Genomic DNA, 14,566 nt, shown 5'->3' on the forward strand with positions numbered 1-14,566 from the left:
TTTCATGCCATGTCTGTACTCATCCAAACTGACACCCTACCACAAGGCCTGGGGAGAGATGTGGGGTGTGTGTGTGTGTGTGTGTACTAAGGACATTTGTTGGGAAAGGGGGATGAGAGAGCCAGAAATTGCAGAAAAACCCAAAGTCGAAAGTGGAGATGACCTTCTCAACATGATTATCTTGATAGATCAAAACTAGAGAGGACCCCTTTTAAGCCTACACAGATTTAGCCTTGAGTAACTTCTTTGTAATTCACTGGGGAAAGTATTTTTAAATTAAGAGTTTCTTTTTCTTCAGTTTTTATATTGCCTATATAAAATTTCTGCAGATTTTATTCTAAATCACCCCAAGACAGTGCCAGATGTCATTTCTTTCAGCATCATCTGCCATAATTTGCTCTTAAGTTGACAAGTTTGAGTTAGTATTGATGGAAATTATCATCTTTGTGTGAAGGTTCTTTAATCTCAGTTTGAATGGGTCCTTTTTATCTGGCATTTGCAAGATGCAGCATGTTCCTTAATTTACTTAATTCTAGTTAAATCTGTTTTTCCGCCAACCCGTCTACTTGTTGAAGAGTCTTTGCACAATGAATCTAGAAGTGCCACCCCACCCCACCCCCGCCCCCCCACACACACTTCCTTTGGTTGTGCAGGCATCCTCTGGATATGTGGACTGCGACCAGATGGCAGAAGGCTCCTCCTTGTTCTCCCACTCATGACCACTCCCTCTTGGCTGTCAGCAGCACTCTTCTCTGCTGATCCCCCATTGTCTGTTGACTTGGCCTTCACAGTGTCTGAGTCACCTGAAGCTTGGCTTCAGAAGACATTTTTCACGAGCACAGGGATTCACAAGTCAGTTGGCCTTGTGGTGGGTTGGCTGCAAGGAGGGGACCGCCCTGCCACCTCCTCGGGTGCTGTCTAGGACTGGGAGCAGGCTCCCTCCACTGCCGAGTGCTTCTCCAGTTTCTACCACTGGGAGACACTCATTTGTCCTCTGCCATTGCCCCCTCAAGAATGCACCTCCTTCCTCTGTCCCCCAGCACTGAATCCATATTGAGGCTCCCATGGTCCTAGCTTTCTAAATGGATAGAACTGGGAAGGGTGAGTCTGAGGTATGTTTTTTTTTTTTTTTTTTTTACCAGCCCCTCAAAGAAAGGGCCTGATTATTCCTCACACCTGCTGAAAAGGAAAGCCAAGACACCTCAGTCAGAATGTGGAAGAAAGCACGGCCTTGACGGTTTTAGTTCTGGGCCACAGGAAAACAGATGCTGTGTCTCAATATATTATTCTGATATAAAGTACAGAATGAAAAGAGGAAGGAGAGTACCTGAGAGAAAAAAAAAATGCTAATTGGTCCCCTTTTGGAAACAACGTGGTAGAAAAATAAGGTTTTTAAATGAGCAGTCTTTGTCATCCTGATTTGTGTTTATTACAAATTCAGCACTTATGAAGATAATACTATAATATCCACTCAAACAATTCTTTATCTTGAAAATCAACATCACCAACTAAGGAGAAAACAATCTCTTTTACCAAACCTACAAAAAATTGTATTATTCTCATTAACAGATTTGAAACATATATTTTGTTAAAGTCTTTAGAGTTAAGGGTTAGTATTTTACCTCTTTTTACTTAATTTTTAAATGTAATTGATTTTGTCATCTTCTTTCAAGTGAAAAACTAATGATCAGATTTCCATATATATATATACATATATATATATACACACACATATATAGATTTACATATATATACACATATATACACACACACATATAGATTTCCATATATATATACATATATACACACATACACATATAGATTCCTATATATATACACACACACAGATTTCCATATATATATATATACACATATATATACACACACACATAGATTTCCATATATATAAACATATATATACACACACATACATAGATTTCCATAGATATATACATATATATACACACACACACATAGATTTCCATATATATATACATACACACACACACACATAGATTTCCATATATATATATACATATATACACACACACACATAGATTTCCATATATATATACACACATATATATACACACACACATAGATTTCCATATATATATACATATATACACACACACATAGATTTCCATATATATACACACATATACATACACACACATAGATTTCCATATATACACATATATACACACACACACATAGATTTCCATATATATACATATATATACACACACACACATAGATTTCCATACATATATACACACATATACACACACACATGTATAATAAAATATGTATATGTTGTTCATGCTGTTATACTGCTTTTATGGTTTGTTTGTGTGTATTTGTGTTTTTCTCCTATTTATTACTTTGTTAACTGTCTTCATTCTTTTTTGAGATACCTTGTATCCTTTTTGTTTGTTAACAATATATATTATGAATTTCTATCATTCTTCTTAATAAGCTTTTATTTAGTGATAAGAGAAGATAGTAAGTGTGTTGGAGTTACTTGATAACTGAGAAGGGTCAGAAAACATGTGGTTGGAGCCACTATTTTTCTGCTTGACCTGTGAGTACTCCTTTCTTTCTGTTTCTGTGTCATATATTTCCCTGCTAAAGGGAATTTTATCTCAGCAACTGGGAGCAATTGATAGAATACAAAAAGCAGTATTACTACACAGTCTCACAATTTTGTTAAGTGAATGATTAATGTAAGAAGAAAAGGTAACACAAATTTGTTAGTTATGTTCTTTAGCATGTAAGAGCAAGTAATCTTTTTTTTTTTCAGTTAATATTTTCAAGAACTGAGCATGCATAGTTAACTTACTAGCAACTTGTGACTACTTAAGGTTCATGATATTTTTACATTTGTCCCTCTTTTTGCTGAGGAAGCTAATGTTGATAATATTTTACATATAGTCTTTCACTTAATTGCCTTCACTATCCTTAGATTCTTGTACTATTATCCCTACTTTACACAAAATGATTCAGATAGACTAACTAGTACAAAGCACCATGTATGTCTATGGCCAAGACTGAATTTGAAAATATCTCTCTGTTCAGTTCAGTTGCTCAGTCGTGTCCAACTCTTTGCGACCCCATGAATCCCAGCACGCCGGGCCTCCCTGTCCATCACCAACTCCCAGAGTTCACTCAGACTCACATCCATCGAGTCAGTGATGCCATCCAGCCATCTCATCCTCGGTCGTCCCCTTCTCCTCCTGCCCCCAATCCCTCCCAGCATCAGAGTCTTTTCCAATGAGTCAACTCTTCGCATGAGGTGGCCAAAGTACTGGAGTTTCAGCTTGAGCATCATTCCTTCCAAAGAAATCCCAGGGCTGATCTCCTTCAGAAAAGATATCTTTAATATCTGTAAAGATGATTCTATTTTTAAAGCATCTTTGGAAACAAATCTATTCATTTTGTAACATACATTACATGTAAACTAAGTAATTAACAATTGACTAGTTATGATAAAATATATATGGGTGTGAGTGTGTGCAGGTGTGTGTGTTTGTATCCAATTCTGAGAGCAAGATGACAGCTTTAAGCTTTGCAAATTATTGAAATTTGGGGAATATAAACTAGATGTAGGGAAGAGGGCAGATTATATTCTGTGAAAATAGCATCATCTCTCTTTCTTTTTTATTATTAAAATCAATGCACACTTTTTGTAGAAAGATTTTCAAAATATGAAGAAGAAAAGCTGTACCTGTAATGTCCTTACTCAGAATAACTTGCTGGTGTTTATCTATTCTTTTATTTTTCTACATTTGTGTCTGCATGTCTAACATTTTGCATCCTGTTTTTTTCTTATACAAAACTCCCCTAATTTTTTTTTTGTTTTATTTTATTTTATTTTTTTTAAATTTTAAAATCTTTAATTCTTTATTTTTTAATGCTTTTGAAAACTTGTTTTTAAAGTTGTGCAACACCATCATGTTGATGTGCTATAATTTATTTAGCCAATATCTCATCAGCAAATTGTATTGCCTCAAATTTCACTATAATAAATAAGCCTTTAATTAAAAAAGAAAAGAATCCCCCCTGTACATGGGATTCTGTTCACATCACTAATTTTCGCTCGACTCTACAGCTCTTGAATGAGATTAATGATCTAGAATGTGCAGATTCGTGCTCCAGGAAATACATCTCTGCTTGTTCTTGTTTTTGTTGTTGTTTTGTGCATGTTTAAGTAAGCTTAGTGTCTAGAGAGATGTGAACAACAGAACACATCCGAGCTAATTGTACAACAAAGAGGGAGTTTTGATTGAATGCATCAGGACACTTAGTGAACACCAAGGGGGCAGCTGGCCTGGCTGCTGGCCCCCAGGCGTTAGAATGCTCACCTGTCTCTATGAAGTTCATGGTCATTGCCAGGACTCTCTGAAGAAAAGCTCTCCCAGCCTCCATGAGTAGAATGAAAAATAACATGTTCTTAGCTGCTGTATTTGCCTTCCTAGCACCATCACTAATAGAAGTGAACAAGGCTGTCTCAGTCTCGACCCCACACCTCCAGGAGCTGAGTCTGACTGACCTGGCTGGATCAGGTGTGCCCTTCAGTCCGTGGTCAATGTGTCAGTGTGAGGCCGGACTCTGAGCAGCAGAGACAGGGTGTAGACTTGCCAAGGCCCTCCCCATGGGGCTGTGCCTCTGGTAGGATGTTTATAAGTCATTTAGTCTGCACTGGGTTTGCTCTTTTTGTATGATGGAAGAATGCCATATTCACCTTCATGATTTTTAATGCATCTTTCTGAAGAGCACATCTTCCTGACTTTTAAAGCATCTTTTATTCTTTAGATGAAATTCCTGATATGGAAATTGAGATAATAAGACTCTTTTTGGTAACACTAAATTGCTTCTTGGTCATATTATCCTTTGAATAAACACATGCATAATGAGAATTCTAAATCATTGTTTCTGGCATATGCCAATGGTCACAGTATGGATTGAATGAGAACCTCTCTTTAGGTCTGACTTTATCCCACTTGGATAAATTAAACTACTTTGATCTTTCTGTCACCAGTGAAAAGTGAGAGAACCTGGGTATGTTCATAATATGTGTTAAAATCTGTACATATAAAATAGTATTAAATTTTTTAGGAGAAATGGGATGGACTTTATGTGAAACTTTCCAAAGTTATTAAAAATATTGATAAACTATGCATTTAATATTTATTAAACTTTAAATATATATTTTAATATATTTAACATTGTGGGAAATCATATTATACACATTATTCATTTAAATGCACTCCTTGTAACATTTTAACCATTTTTTAATACAAAAAGACATCATGAATTGAAATAATACTATCTAACTAGAGTATTCTTTTTCCAGAATAAAAAGTAGCAAGCTATTATAACCTATAGTATCCTAAAGTCCAAAATTAAAAGTAAATATTTTCTGAAAGCCTTTACATTTATATTGAACTTTCCAGACAGCATAATATATTCATACATATATGTATATCTTATATATACATACTACATATATAATACACTAAATTATATAAATATGGCATTTAAAAAAAACCTGTAAGAAGTAAATAATTCTAATTTGAAAAGCTTGGCATGCTATGGTTCACGGGATTGCAACTGGTTGGACATGACTTAGAGACTGAAAACAACAAACAATTCATCACTGAGAACATTTAAAAAAATGTAAAATGAAATAATTAAGATACGTTAGAAGAGCTTATCTAAAGGAACTAACAAAAAATTCTAAGCCCATTAATCAAGTTTTCCACTAACTTCAAGAAAGGTAGGCAAGTCAGGGGATACATCACATGGCAAGAGTTGTGCTGGGCTCTTCCTCATAATTTAGAGCTTCAAGGTTTATTGTCTCTAATTTTCAGAGCAGGAGGTGGATTCTTCCTGAGTTTTTAAGACCTTCTCAAAGTCATATGCATAGTAAGTACCAGTTGTTGTTCAGTCGCTCAGTTGTGTCTGACTCTTTGCCACCCCATGGACTGCAGCACGCCAGGCCTCCCTGTCCATCACCAACTCCCAGAATTTACTCAAACCCATGTCCATTGAGTCACTGATGCCATCCAACCATCTCATCCTCTGTCGTTCCCTTCTCCTCCTTTCTTCAATCTTTCCCAGCATCAGGGTGTTTCCAGCCATTGGGCACTGGCCGTGAACTTCCCATGGGAGGACCAGCTTAGATCACATGTCCAATCATATGGACCCCCAATCACCACAACCAGGACGATGGGACATTTTGATCTGAATGATCCACACCACATGGTCATTGGAAGAAGTGCTGAGTGCTAATTGGCGTAAGCTCACTGAATCCTTGGCACCAGAGTGGACTTCTTTCATCAAAATCCAGTGACTGGAAGAGCTGGAGTTTTGTTAAGAAGGGAAAAAAGAGGGAAATAGATACAGTGGAGATAACAATGATGCCCCTGAAACCAGAAAGTCATTTACTTCAAGGCTGAAGTCAAACATTATAGTACCTATTATAGTACATACTATAGTGCGTCAAATATGTGCATTATAGTACATCAAATTTACAAATAGAGAGCAGGAGATGAAAGCACAGCTGAAGAGATGTGTCCATCTAGATAGCTAGTTTCTTAGAATCAAATGGTCTCTCTTATTTCCTAAAAACAATTCCACTGACAGGGATACATTTTGAAGACATCTTGTTGGCAGTGCATGCCTCTGTCGAGAAATGTTATCTTTTCATCTTCAGAAGTGACATTAATTATTTTTGATCAAACAGCCACGTCAAAAGTTAATGTTTCTTAATTTAAAAGACATGCATATGTGTGTGTGTGTGTTCTTCTATTCACATGAGGAACTATCTAAAATGTGTTGACTGGCTCTCAAGTCAGCTCACTGTCACCAGTCCCTCTTCACTTCCCTGTTCCTACACACTTTGTAATTTAATACACTTGCCCACACCATCAAGTGTGAAAGTACAATGATGAGAACATGGTTTCTCACTGCATGTCGTTTCAAAGGGTGAAGGAAATCCACAGCAAAATGTATTCATATTGCAAAGTAACATTAGTAGGGGAAGGTCTGAGGTTGAATTAAGTGACCCAGTGCTTTCAGATTCATATTACTTTCCAGGCTCATTTTTCTAGGTAGAATTTTAGTGACAACGAAACACACATTTCTCAGATTCAGTTCAGTGACCAGTGCTATAGCCTGCATTTTTCCAGTGCACAAATTGATCTAAATTGATTCCAAGCACAGTGCTGCTTTGAAATGCAATGTGTATATTTATAGTTGCCCTTTTACCAAAGACTGTGAATTTTTAAATGACTTAAAGTATATATTTGATTCATTTTCATGGCCTATTGTTTTATCACATCATTTGCATATATTGCTCACCATAGACTTCATGCAGAATCTTCAAACAAATGATAAGCTGTTATTTCTAATATTCTAGAAATATGGTTTTAAATCTGCATTGTTAGAGATAAAACAACTAGCAATTAATTGGGGCAGTGACCATCTACTTTTAAAATGAATAGAAGAAAATTTGAACTGCATAACCATTTTATATAATTTATGCAGACATTACTTATGCATAAAGCTTCATTTAAAGAAATTAAGTAGTTATAGAAACCACTAAATTTAAGATTCAGCAAATATTTGCTGTCTGGGCTCTTTTAAATAATTATGTTGTTTGATCCTCCTAACCTCTTCGTTAATATTACCTCCTTGTAGAAACATTATCAGTAAGAAAGGAAGGAGATAAAGAGGTTTATTGCAGTTTTTGTGGTGTAAACATTTACCCAGCCCCCAAATTGGAGTTTGGGACCGGATGTCAGAGGTGAAAGCTAAGCTCGTTAAATTCTAGAATAGTGATGTGTATGCATGGGAGGGGAAGGTGGCTGGTCTAAAAATAAACGGAGCAGAGTTACTTAGATTTGTTATTAAGCACAGTGTCTTCTATATTTTGAATTTCAACAACACTAAAAAAGGATGAATATTTTAATGTTTATCAAATAGGCATGAGTTGAAAATAGTTTTAAAGCATCTATCAGTAAGATTGACTGGATAGCATCACCACCTCAATGGACATGAATTTGAGCAAACTCCAGAAGATAATGGAGGCAAAGGAGCCTAATGTCACAAAGTCATACACAACTTAGCAACTAAACAATAGCATCAATGAGATGGCTGCTTTGGGAGTAGAAAAGTTCACCCTGGAAGTGTGTTCCTTGCTGCCAAGGTGACCACACAGGGCCAGGACCTGTAACTTGCTCTTTACTCCCTCCTGCAGGTTTGGCCAGGGAGGCAGCGGTGGGAAGGGTCCTGAGAGACCCCTGTAAAGGGTGGTGAATGTGAGGTCCCCTGGAGGAGTGATTAGGGCCACAGAGGTTATTGTCACAGGGACAAATGCCATGGAGACTTCGTCAGAGTCCTGCTGTTGCCTGTCCACAGGAGATGGACAGAGGCAGTGTGAGGCCACCATGGCACCGTTGCTGGTCTGGAGGCTGGAGTCCTGGTGTGACCCATGAGCCATGTGTTAGCATCACTTGTTATCATGTCCACCATGATGGGACTGGAGGCTGGCCTCTGACCAGCAGTGCCCCAGTTAGCAAAACCAGACTCTGGTCACAGGGTATTCAAGATTCAGTTCAGTTCAGTCGCTCAGTCATGACCGATTCTTTGCGACCCCATGAATTGCAGCACGCCAGGCCTCCCTGTCCATCACCAACTCCCGGAGTTCACTCAGACTCACGTCCATCAAGTAAGTGATGCCATCCAGCCATCTCATCCTCTGTCATCCCCTTCTCCCCCTGCCCCCAATCCCTCCCTTTTCCAATGAGTCAACTCCGCATGAGATGGCCAAAATACTGGAGTTTCAGCTTTGGCATCATTCCTTCCAAAGAAATCCCAGGGCTGATCTCCTTCAGAATGGACTGGTTGGATCTCCTTGCAGTCCAAGGGACTCTCAAGAGTCTGCTCCAACACCAGAGTTCAAAAGCATCAATTCTTCGGTGCTCAGCCTTCTTTACAGTCCAACTTTCACATCCATACATGACTACTGGAAAAACCATAGCCTTGACTAGACGGACCTTAGTCAGCAAAGTAATGTCTCTGCTTTTGAATATACTATTTAGGTTGGTCTTAACTTTTCTTCCAAGGAGTAAGCGTCTTTTAATTTCATTGCTGCAGTCACCATCTGCAGTGATTTTGGAGCCCCCCAAAATAAAGTCTGCCATGGTTTCCACTGTTTCCCCATCTATTTCCCATGAAGTGATGGGACCGGATGCCATGATCTTTGTTTTCTGAATGTTGAGCTTAAGGCCAACGTTTTCACTCTCCACTTTCACTTTCATCAAGAGGCTTTTGAGTTCCTCTTCATTTTCTGCCATAAGGGTGGTGTCATCTGCATACCTGAGGTGCTTGATATTTCTCTCGGCAATCTTGTTTCCAGTTTCTGTTTCTTCCAGTCCAGCATTTCTCATGATGTACTCTGCATAGAAGTTAAATAAGCAGGGTGACAATATACAGCCTTGATGGACTCCTTTTCCTGTTTGGAACCAGTCTGTTGTTCCATGTCCAGTTCTAACTGCTGCTTTCTGACCATACAGAAATCTGCATACAGATTTCTCAAGAGGCAGGTCAGGTGGTCTGGTATTCCCATCTCTTTCAGAATTTTCCACAGTTTATTGTGATCCACACAGTCAAAGGCTTTGACATAGTCAATAAAGCAGAAATAGATGTTTTTCTGGAACTCTCTTGCTTTTTCCATGATCCAGCGGATGTTGGCAATTTGATCTCTGGTTCCTCTGCCTTTTCTAAAACCAGCTTGGACATCAGGAAATTCACGGTTCACGTATTGCTGAAGCCTGGCTTGGAGAATTTTGAGCATTACTTTACTAGCATTACTTTACTAGTACAATTGTGCAGTAGTTTGAGCATTCTTTGGCATTGCCTTTCTTTGGAATTGGAATGAAAATGGACCTTTTCCAGTCCTGTGGCCACTGCTGAGTTTTCCAAATTTGCTGGCATATTGAGTGCAGCACTTTCACAGCATCATCTTTCAGGATTTGAAACAGCTCAACTACAATTCCATCACCTCCACTAGCTTTGTTCATAGTAATGCTTTCCAAGGCCCACTTGACTTCACATTCCAGGATGTCTGGCTCTAGATTAGTGATCACACCATCATGATTATCTGGGTCATGAAGCTCTTTTTTGTACAGTTCTTCTGTGTATTCTTGCCACCTCTTCTTAATACCTTCTGCTTCTGTTAGGTCCAGACCATTTCTGTCCTTTATCGAGCCCATCTTTGCATGAAATGTTCCCTTGGTATCTCTAATTTTCTTGAAGAGATCTCTAGTCTTTCCCATTCTGTTGTTTTCCTCTATTTCTTTGCATTGATTGCTGAAGAAGGCTTCCTTATCTCTTCTTGCTATTCTCTGGAACTCTGCATTCAGATGCTTATATCTTTCCTTTTCTTCTTTGCTTTTGGCCTCTCTTCTTTTCACAGCTATTTGTAAGGCCTCCCCAGACAGCCATTTTGCTTTTTTGCATTTCTTTTCCATGGGGATGGTCTTGATCCCTGTCTCTTGTACAATGTCACGAACCTCATTCCATAGTTCATCAGGCACTCTATCAGATCTAGGCCCTTAAATCTATTTCTTACTTCCACTGTATAATCATAAGGGATTTGATTTAGGTCATACCTGAATGGTCTAGCGGTTTTCCCTACTTTCTTCAATTTGAGTCTGAATTTGGTAATACGGAGTTCATGATCTGAGCCACAGTCAGCTCCCGGTCTTGTTTTTGCTGACTGTATAGAGCTTCTCCATCTTTGGCTACAAAGAATATAATCAATCTGATTTCGGTGTTGACCATCTGGTGATGTCCATGTGTAGAGTCTTCTCTTGTGTTGTTGGAAGAGGGTGTTTGCTATGACCAGTGCATTTTCTTGGCAAAACTCTATTAGCCTTTGCCCTGCTTCATTCTGTACTCCAAGGCCAAATGTGCCTGTTACTTCAGGTGTTTCTTGACTTCCTACTTTTGCATTCCAGTCCCCTATAATGAAAAGGACATCTTTTTTGGGTGTTAGTTCTAAAAGGTCTTGTAGGTCTTCATAAAGCCATTCAACTTCAGCTTCTTCAGCATTACTGGTTGGGGTATAGACTTGGATAACTGTGATATTGAATGGTTTGCCTTGGAGAAGAACAGAGATCATCCTGTCGTTTTTGAGATTGCATCCAAGTACTGTATTTCAGACTCTTCTGTTGACCATGATGGCTACTCCATTTCTTCTGAGGGATTCCTGCCTGCAGTAGTAGATATAATGGTCATCTGAGTTAAATTTACCCATTCCAGTCCATTTTATTTCGCTGATTCCTAGAATGTTGACATTCACTCTTGCCATCTCTTGTTTGACCACTTCCAATTTGCCTTGATTCATGGACCTGACATTCCAGGTTCCTATGCAATATTGCTCTTTACAGCATCGGACTTTGCTTCTATCACCAGTCACATCCACAGCTCGGTATTGTTTTTGCTTTGGCTTTATCCCTTCATTCTTTCTGGATTTATTTCTCCACTGATCTTTAGTAGCATATTGGGTACCTACTGACCTGGGGAGTTCCTCTTTCAGTATCCTATCATTTTGCCTTTTCATACTGTTCATGAGGTTTTCAAGGCAAGAATACTGAAGTGGTTTGCCATTCCCTTCTCCAGTGGACCACATTCTGTCAGACCTCTCCACCATGACCCACCCCTCTTGGGTTGCCCCACAGGCATGGCTTGGTTTCATTGAGTTAGACAAGGCTGTGGTCCAGTGTGATTAGATTGACTAGTTTTCTGTGAGTATGGTTTCAGTGTGTCTGCCCTCTGGTGCCCTCTTGCAACACCTACCATCTTACTTGGGTTTGTCTTACCTTGGGCATGGAGTATCTCTTCATGGCTGCTCCAGCAAAGCACAGCTGCTGCTCCTTACCTTGGGTGAGGGGTATCTCCTTACTACTGCCCTTCCTGACCTTCAATGTATTCAAGGTAACTTTGCCAAAATCTGGTAAGAAGAGAGGCAACCTGGCTAGTAATTTGAATTAACATATGGTGTTAACAACAGACTTCCTCAAAGATGTTGTCCTATTGTCCATTTCCAAGATAAATGTGGAGAGAGCATTTTTCATTAATTGGTGAACTCTATACATATATCTTTTCAGTTTAATTTCTGAATATATTATCAGATACTTTCTACAAAAAAATAATAAGATGCCTTCCAAATCTCAGTGAGTGTGATTTCTATAGTAACTTAACTATTCTGTATGATTATCTGTACAAAGCGCAGCAAAAACAATGACCAGTTGTGGATGTGACAGCTGATGGAAGTGAAGTCCAATTCTGTAAAAACAAGATCACATACGATCCCGGAATGTTAGGTCCATGAATCAAGGTAAATTGGAAGTGGTCTAAAAGGAGGTAGCAAGAGTGAACATTGACATTTAGGAATCAGTGAATTAAAATAGTCTGGAAGGGCAAATTTAATTCAGATTATCATTATGTCTAGTACTGTGGGCAAGAATCGCTTGGAAGGAATGTAGTAGCCCTCATAGTCAACAAAAGAGTCTGAAATGCAGTGCTTGGGTGCAGTCTCAAAATTGACAGAAGGATCTCTGTTTCCAAGGCAAAGCATTCAATATCACAGTAATCTAAGTCAGCATCCCAACCACTAATTCCAAACAAGCGGAAGTTGAGCATTTCTAGGAAGACCTACAAGACCTTCTAGAACTAACACTTCAAAATAGATGTTCGTTTCATCATAGGGGACTGGAATACCAAGGAAGGAAGTCAAAAGATACCTAGAGTAACAGGCAAGTTTGTCCTTGGAGAACAAAATTAAGCAGGACAAAGACTGACAGAGTTTTGCCAAGATAATGCAATGATCATAGCAAACACCCTCTTCCAACAACAGAAGAAATGACTCTACACATGGACATCACCAGATGGTCAATACTGAAATCAGATTGATTATATTTCTTTGCAGCTGAGGATGTATAAAAACAAGACTGGGAGCTGACTGGCTCAGATCATGAACTCCTTATTACAAAATTCAGACTTAAATTGAAGAAAGTAGGGAAAACCATTAGGTATGACCTAAATGAAATCCCTTATGATGAAACAGTGAAAGTGACAAATAGATTCAAGGGATTAGGTCTGATAGACAGAGTGCCTGAAGAATTACAGACAGAGGTTCCTGACATTGTACAGGAGGCAGTGATCAAAACCATCCCCAAGAAAAAGAAATGCAAAAAGGCAAAGTGGTTGTCTGAGGAGGCCTTGCAAATAGCTTAGAAAAGAAGAGAAGCTAAAGGCAAAGGAGAAAAGGAAAGATCTATCCCTCTGAATGTAGAGTTTCAGAGAATCGCAAGGAGTGATAAGGAAGCCTTCCTCAGTGATCAATGCAAGATACTAGAGGAAAGCAATAGAATGGGAAAGACTATTGATCTCTTCAAGAAAATTAAAGATACCAAGGGAACATTTCATGAAAAGCTATCACAATAAAGGATAGAAATGTTATGGACCTAACAAAAGCAGAAGATATTAAGAAGAGGTGGTAAGAATACACAGAACAACTATTAAAAATACTCTTAATAACCCACATAGCCATAATGACATAATCACTCACCTAGAGCCGTATACCCTAGAGTGTGAAGTCAAGTGGGCTTTAGGAAGTATCACTACAAACAAGGCTAGTGGAGGTGATCTAATTCCAACTGAGCAATTTCAAATCCTACAAGATGATGCTGTTAAGTGCTGTAATCAATATGCCAGCAAATTTGGAAGACTCAGCAGTGTCATAGGACAGGAAACTGTCATTTTTTATTTCAATCCCAAAGAAAAGCAATGCCGAAGAATGTTCAAACTATCCCACAATTGCACTCAACTCACACGCTAGAAAGGAATGCTCAAAATGCTCCAAGCCAGACTTCAACTGTACATGAACCAAGAACTTCCAGAGGTTCTTAAACCAAGAACATCTGGACTTAGACAAGGTAGTGGAACCAGAGATCAAATTGCCAACATCCATTGGATCATAGAAAAATCAAGAGAATTCCAGAAAAAATAAAATCTACCTCAGCTTCATTGACTGTGTCAAAGCCTTTGACTGTGTGGATCAAAACAAACTGTGTAAAATCCTTAAAGAGATGGGAATACCAGACCATTTTACCTGTCTCTTGAGAAATCTGTATGTAGGTCAAGAAACAACAGTTCAAACTGGACATGGAATGACAGACTGGTTCCAAATTGGGAAAGGAGTATATCAAGGCTGTTTGTTGTCACCCTGCTTATTTAACTTCTATGCAGAGGACATCATGTGAAATGCCAGACTGGATGAAGCACAAGCTGGAATCAAGATTGCCGGGAGAAATATCAGTAACCTCAGATATGCAGATGACACCATACTTATGGCAGAAAACGAAGAACAAAAGAGTCTCTTGATGAAATTGGAAGAGGAGAGTGAAAAAGCTGACTTAAAACTCAACATTTAGAAAACTGAGATCATGGCATCCAGTCCCATCACTTCATGGCAAATAGATCTGGAAACAAT

The sequence above is a fragment of the Capricornis sumatraensis genome, chromosome 4 (assembly GCF_032405125.1).
Source record: "Capricornis sumatraensis isolate serow.1 chromosome 4, serow.2, whole genome shotgun sequence".
Lineage (NCBI taxonomy): Eukaryota > Metazoa > Chordata > Mammalia > Artiodactyla > Bovidae > Capricornis > Capricornis sumatraensis.